Raw genomic sequence first — 7,733 nt, forward strand, 5'->3', positions numbered from 1 at the left:
GACAACCCAATCAAATCAGTTGTCAAGTTGTCAACAACTGATGACGTAGGCCGGTACAATTTTCGCCCCCGGTACAATTTTAATGTGACAGAGCCTCTTCGGATAAGTCACAAAAGCTTTGTTGCGGTTGATCGAATCGTCTTTATTAAAAGGAAAATCCATTCAATTTTTATGAAACTAAGTGAAATTGTCTGAGAACTTAAAGGCCCACTATGCAACTTCGGGCATTTCTTCGCTGTTTTCTTGGTTTTGGCATGCACATTTCTCTACACAGCGCCCCCTACAGCTTCGTAGTAGATATTTTACATCATTGTCGTAACAACTCGTTGACGACCCTTCCCCATGCACTTCTACGCGAGCCATGTGCATTTGTTTTCAAAGAAGCCGGCGAATGCGTGGAGCCATGTCCGAAGTAGATGTTCATAAAGTGTAGGCAAGGTTATACATTTTTAAAATGGTGTATTTGTATTGCAATAAACATAAATCCATCCTTTTTTATAGTTGACGGGGAGAATTTATATCCTAGATTATAATTGTTTTATCTTAGGTTGAACAGAACAATCAGTGTAAGAGTGTTGGCCAACATAATAATCTAAATAAACAAGAAACTAGATTTGGGGATTCAGTCTGTATCTGGGGGACGAGACGGACAAACAGCAAAACACCCATGGAAACAAAGGTGTTTATATGGTTGCAACCAAGCAAGCTAGGAACATACAGGGCTCACAACAAAACGGTCGAGAAAACAATTTTTACAGGGCTCACCACAAAATGGTTGAGCAAACACATTTGTACAGAGACTGTCAACATCAAGAATACCACGAAGACAAGGGTTCACCAAAGGGTACTTTCAATTTCAAAAGCAACATGGCCAAGTCGGCGTCTGATTTGCAGTCTTCTTTTTTTTTCAGTTCACGCTATTCCTGAAAAGCTTGCCCAACGTTTACTCGTGTCTGGCCTCTCTGTCGGTCAGTCTCCCTTTTCTCTTCTTCTGTTCCTCCGACATTGGGTTTCTCTGTCTCTTTTTAGTCGGCTGATCTATGATGAATGTAACAATCCCTTAGTTACTTGTGTTTATATCGAGCCGTTCCGTGTTTGGGGGTCTGTGCCGTAAAGCAATTCGACACTTCGCGAGACCCGAGACTCCCGCGAGAGTGGGCGGCGGGTCGCCGGCAGAAACATATTCCTTTTCTCCGCCAAGATGCGCAAGGGGGGGTCGAAACAACGAACAATCGAACAAAAATGTATAATAGAACCATTGCAATGACTCTTAGCCTGTTCTATTAAGGTAAATCAAGCCAAAAAAGTTGCCTAGTTCCCCTTTCACTCGTGTCTGATCTCTTTTCTGGTCCATTCTTCTTTTGTTCCACCGACAGTCGCCTCTTGGGTCCCTTAACAGTTGATTGATCCATGATGAATGCAACAATTGCCTCTAGGGATGCACAGAAATGAAAATTCTTGGCCGAAACCGAATACCGAATACGGCTTTTACAGTTTTTCATTCATTTTGCTTTTATTTTTCACCATTGCATAAATCAAACAATTAAATGTCCTTTATAAACTTTTTTGTCTTGCTTTTCAAAAAAAAAAAAAATACAAATTTGATACAAAATATTTATTTAATACTGAAGGTTTTCTAACATTCGAGCAGACCTTATAGCAAGAATTTAAGAACAATGTACCTTTAAAAAATATATATTTTAAAAAAACTTAAAAAAAAAAATAAAATAAATGTTCGGCGTATTATGTTCGGCCTTTTTACTCCTTCGGCCGAAACCGAACATTATGTTTTGGGCCATTTTCGGCCGAACATGTTCGGCGGCCGAATGTTCGGTGCATCCCTAACTGCCTCGCAACTGGCTGTTTATATCTAGCCGGTGCCATGTTTGGGTGTGTGTCTGTGCCGTAAAGCATTTTCGAAACTACAATCTGACTACATTTTCGAGGCGCGATTGGATACTTCCGCTGCGTCACATCCGGATTGTGTCGGTCCGAACAGAGCAAGTTGCATATGCGCTTTTTCATTGGAGAGGCGACATGGGTAAATGACACACCCACCAATCGACCCAGAAATGGTTGCAGAACCATCAGCATAACTCTCAACCTGCATACTTAATGTAATTTTGGCTAAAAAAGTTGCATAGTGGGCCTTTAATTCATCCATCACATTTACAGTACGGTTGATTACTATTATGCAGGGGGAAAAAGACAAAGAAAGAGATGATAAACATGTATTTATTTGGATACATTATTTAACTGATCTGATTCATTCATTCATATATTCCTACAATCTACCAGTGCTTTGAACACATAAGTATATCATATAAAATACAATTATATACGTTCATTCAAAATTACAAACATTGCAAATGATCGGTTGTGCATTAATTTTACAACATTGGATAGTGGCACTATCCCTTCCACCGGTAAACAAATGTTTGTGCGCCACCCTAAGACGCACAAAAGCCTCCGTTTGCTGGGCTGACCCTAAGAAAAACGATTCAACACAAACATAAATAGGTATACATAAATAATGTAATCTTGTGAGCGAGTAAATTGACAGTGGTGTTTAAAACCAGCTACGTCCATGCAAAATATAGCAATGTATCACAGAGTCGGCTCCAGAGCAGATCTACTGGAGGGGCATGGGTCGCCAGCGGGGGGGCACTGCCTTTTGTGAAATATTTTAACGCAAAAAAAGGGGGAGGGCTGTCGTGGATGCTAAACGCAAATAAATGGAGTTTAACCACCTCTGCTATGTCATAAATAGTTTATTCACATCAACAGTTTATGAACCTCCAAAAAAACATTAAGTAGGCCTGGCACTGTTTATAAACCTAGAGAACAGCCTCCACAATAATCAAAAACACCCCTGACAACATATAAGCTTTAAGCCCAGTTCAGACCAAAGATTCACCTTGCAATGGCTTGCAACTCGCAACTCCTTGCGACTCCTTGAGACGAGACGGGCTGCGACGTTCTAAAACTGGGCCGTTCACACTGGCTGCAACGCGCTGCAACGGGCTGCGACGCTAGGTGGTTTCCCTAGCAACTGTGAACGCTATGGCACAGCTGAGAGCCGCAACAGCATTATTTGCGTAGGTTAGGTTAGATTAGTTAGGTTTGCAATTAGTTAGGTTTGCAATTAGTTTTATTTTTATTTTGCTTGAGAGTAGGCTAGAGTTACTGTGTTTTGTCATTCTCCGGATATCGGATATTTCAATCGGATATTTTTATGCTGGAGTGGACAGTACGGTACCGGGAGAGTAAGGCCGTGACGTACAAGCTGTTCTGTGCTGTGATTGGCTGAAGAGAAATAGTTAAATTGCCGCCTTCTAAAACTGGACCTTGCGATTTCCACAGCATTAAGAAGACCTGTGTAATATAAGGGATAATGTATAGAACGCCGGTCATTATCGGGAAAATAAATAAAATAATGACCTGTGGTAGGAGGGGCATTAATGACCGCTAGGGGGGGCACGGCCCCCAAATGCCCCCCCTTAGCGCCGACACTGACGTATCATTAAGTTGCAAAAACGTTTGAAAAGTGGCACAGGTCTTTAGGCTTGATTATTTGCATTAACATGATGAATCTATAAAAACCAATACGGCACAAAATATTTCTGAAAACTAATATAACTTCACTTCATTTGAACGTGTACTGCTCTGCCATTTTCAAGAACCCGCCCAGTGAACGCAGAGGATTGTGGGTAGTTTTGGCTCGTCTAGGATGCAGCGATGCATCCTTGAAAAATCTCGGATAAGGCCGTAAGGTGAACACGGTTTTCATTTCAGCCCGTTCCACTCACTGGCATCTACACAATCTTTAGCTTATAAAAAAGAACGAGTCGTGGTTAGTTACCAAAAAAAAGTTTGTCGCTGATTTTCCAGTCGATTGTCTATATGGCTTTGTTTTATGCAGAACTAGAGACTTCAGAGCGTAATAAGATTTTTGTCGGGAGCCGTGCCACGGTTCGACATGTGATCATGCTACACCAATGAGAAGGCTGCTTTTTGACAGAATGGAAAAATGGCGGCTCCCGTGTGGTTAGAAACAACGTTAATGATAGAGGAAAACACCCGAACATCCTCAAAAGTGGGCTAAATTAATTCTAATTAGTGCTGTATACATAGCCGCGTCCAAGAATAACAATGAGGCAAATATACGATAATGTTATTTTTAAGTTAAGTCATTTACATCAAGTTTGACATACATGGGAATACACATTACTGACGATCTTACATGGACTGTGAACACCCAGCACACCGAAGAAATCAAGGCAAAGACTGTACTTCCTACATCAGCTGAGGAAGTTCAGAGCATCCGCACCCATCAGCTGTGTGTCCTGACAGCATCACTTGGTATGGGAACTGTACAGACTGTGACTGCAGCACCGAATCATCAGAGCATCTCTCCATATTCTGCAGGAGACTTACAAGAAAAGACTTACCTACCAGCGCCCAAGGTATTGTGAAGGATTCTTAACATCCTGACCATGGACTTTTCAAAACACTGAGGTCAGGCAAACGTCTCTGCTGCTACAAGACCAGAACAGAGAGACTGAGGAGGAGCTTCTTTCCTCAAGCATTCCTTATCCTGAACACACACAATGACTATAAAACATAAATTACACCTTTTTTCACACACTGCTCTTTAAACTCCCTCTTGCTATTTATGAAAAATATTTCTTGATCTTTCTTTCTTCACACTCGCACAGAAAAAACTGTAGTATTTCTATGTATGTGACAAATAAACCTCCATGTATCAATAAAAGGCAGTAATTGTACTTATACCAATGACCATCTGTTTGTTCATTCATTCATTCATTCTTCCACAAATGAAAACAACACTAATGAACCATAAAAACACTCTTTATGAAACATGAAATATGATATGATATATAAAACATCAGCAATGTTGACAAAATTATCCAGTTCCTCAGAGGCGCCTATAATCCAGTTTACTAGATTGTAAAGCGCAAGGGGAACAACAGTTTGTGCTTCAGTGACATTCAAATTTTCAGAGGTTGGAGGCCATGGGCATGACATGCCAGGAGTGTCACCAAGATGTCTTTTCAAGATCAACGCTGCTGTATATAGTGTCCTTCCGTCCTCTTGGGTTGTTTGCCATTTTGTTGTCAATTTTTCAGTCTCACTGTCTTCCTGGCTCTCACTAGACTGTGTGGTTTCCGCACCTGATGGAGAAGGTAGCATGTCCACGAGTGTACCGGTTGACAGGGTCTCTGCAAAAACCAGCTCGCAGATGTTGAGCTTGGTGGGAATATGAAACACCAGCTGGGGGAACTCACGAGTCAGCCTCCTCTTCAACATATCCTGTCTGCAATACAACAAAACATTGACAATTAAGAGTCACAGGAGTATCATGAAAAGCAGAGAGTGGTGGAGGTGGTACAAGACATTACAGGCTAGAACCTATCTGCCATACAGCACATTTAACAGCAAAGATGCCCAAGAAAGGCACACAAGATCACAAACCACACCACACACACACATCAGCTGTTCTCTTGGTTGCCAACTGGCACATGTATGTGCAACAGCAGACTTAAAAACAGTTTCTCATGCCTGTCACACACAGGTTGTGTAAAGCTGGACTTGCACATGACAAATAATAAGACTTGAAGAAAAATGCATTGCAGTTACCTGTAGTTTGAAGCATCAAGACCTTCATTTGCTTTCACCAGTTCAATGAAGGCCTTCCTCAGCTGGACCATTCTGAGCACCTCTTGGTTGACAAGCAGCCTTTGGCGAATGATCCGCTCACAAAATATCTTATAGCTGACATCAAACATGGGCTCATTCCTAAAACATATATGAATGAGAAGTTAAGAAATGAATAAGTGTTGTGATTGTGTGCACATACAACAGAATGCAGATGAAATGTTTACTTATATAATGTTAAGTTAGTAGCTCCTTGAAATGCAATATAAAAAATAACTTACTGTTCTTTCTCCGGTTTTTCAGGCTTCGTCAAAAACCTGGTGTACCGATTATAATAGCCTCTGTGGTACTGCACCTCCAGAGCCACACAATCTTTGTCTTTTTTATGCAAAAGAATACTTTGGTCGTCCTTCAACTCGGCAGCTTTCTGCAATTGGCCTTAATGAAACAAAAAGGATGGCTCAATGAGTTTGTTGACATATCTCACACATAATTGAACCTTTCAGTCACTCAACCACAGTGTGTGTGTGTGTGTGTGTGTGTGTGTCTTTTTTTTTTTTTACAAATTATGCACAGGGCAGGAAGGACGGGCCCTGAGCCTGCGATTGGCAGCCCTGACCTGGATCGCAGTTTCTTTGTTGGACTCCTGCTGCTAGAAGTCGATGGAATGGCCTCGTGGTCTTCTGTGTCCTCGGGGTCTTCCGTAGCTTTTTGTCTCTCACGTGCAAGACGTCTTTCCACCTTTGCGATAGCATTTTTGTCCGTAAATCTACGGTAGCACGTGTGATGGAAGCCAGCTTCCTCTGGAATATTGTCAAACTCGACATCAACACAATGTTTAAAGTTCTCAGCCAGGTCCCGAGACTCACCCTCCAAACCGAGCCACTTCTGTTGGCTTGTCCTGTATGTATTGCATCGTGCAGTGGTGAAACAATTTACATTCTCGTACTTGTTCGAAGTAATATGCATATAACATGTATATTTTTGTTTGCTTTTCAATGTTTTTATGAGTTTTTTATAACTTTTTGGTTCATCATCTTCGTCGACCGTAGTGCTCGACGAAGGCATGGTGACTGTTCGAGTGTTTTCCTCTATTATATATATATTATATATATATTATATATATCGTTCACGTTGGATCTAACCACACGGGAGCCGCCATATTGCCATTCTGTTTACAAAAAGCAGCCCTCTCATTGGATAAGCATGATCACATGTCGAACCGTGGCACGGCTCCCGACAAAAATCTTATTACGCTCTGAAGTCTCTAGTTCTGCATAAAACAAAGCCATATAGACAATCGACTGGAAAATCAGCGACAAACTTTTTTTTGGTAACTAACCACGACTCGTTCTTTTTTATAAGCTAAAGATTGTGTAGATGCCAGTGAGTGGAACGGGATTCATTTTCTAAAGGAATTTTCGTGCTTCACCTTGCGGCCTAGGAATACTCAAAAACAAATGACGCAAAAATGGCGCGGCTTTCGAGTGTCCTCAACGGGACTCTCTAAATCGACGCCACTTCGACCTGGGCGGGACTTTACGTCCTACGTCACTCGCTATGGGTTTGCATGTGTGCGCGTAGCCGTTTGTCTCAGGGATCTGTGCACGAACTCCCTTGCACTACAGATTACGAGCGTCAGTGTCGTACGCGATGGAGGGTGGGTGACATTCCTACAGTCTGTGATGATAGGCTATATTTCTACAAATGACTTACTATTACTAGCGATTAACATGACGAAACAACACGAACTAAGCTAACATTATTAGACTATAGCCATACCAGATTACGCCATAACAGCTAACCCTAACTATTTCTATTAAACTCTGAACCATTTTGCAACAGGCAACTGTGTCGTGGTGCGTCTTATTGCTTCCCACGTCTGCGTCTGCATCTTTCCCACTCCTGGCTAATAGTTTCAGCTTTTGTACTGTATATCAGAAATGATCACCCTGTACCACACTGCTGACTTGTTGATGTTTTGTGAGCACTCTTAAGTTTCCTACTGAGGCCTGTTTCAGGTAGCTGGTTTAACATACTCTGAGTTTAATCCT

The sequence above is a fragment of the Gadus morhua genome, chromosome 23 (genome assembly GCF_902167405.1).
Source record: "Gadus morhua chromosome 23, gadMor3.0, whole genome shotgun sequence".
In the NCBI taxonomy this organism is placed as follows: Eukaryota; Metazoa; Chordata; class Actinopteri; order Gadiformes; family Gadidae; genus Gadus; species Gadus morhua.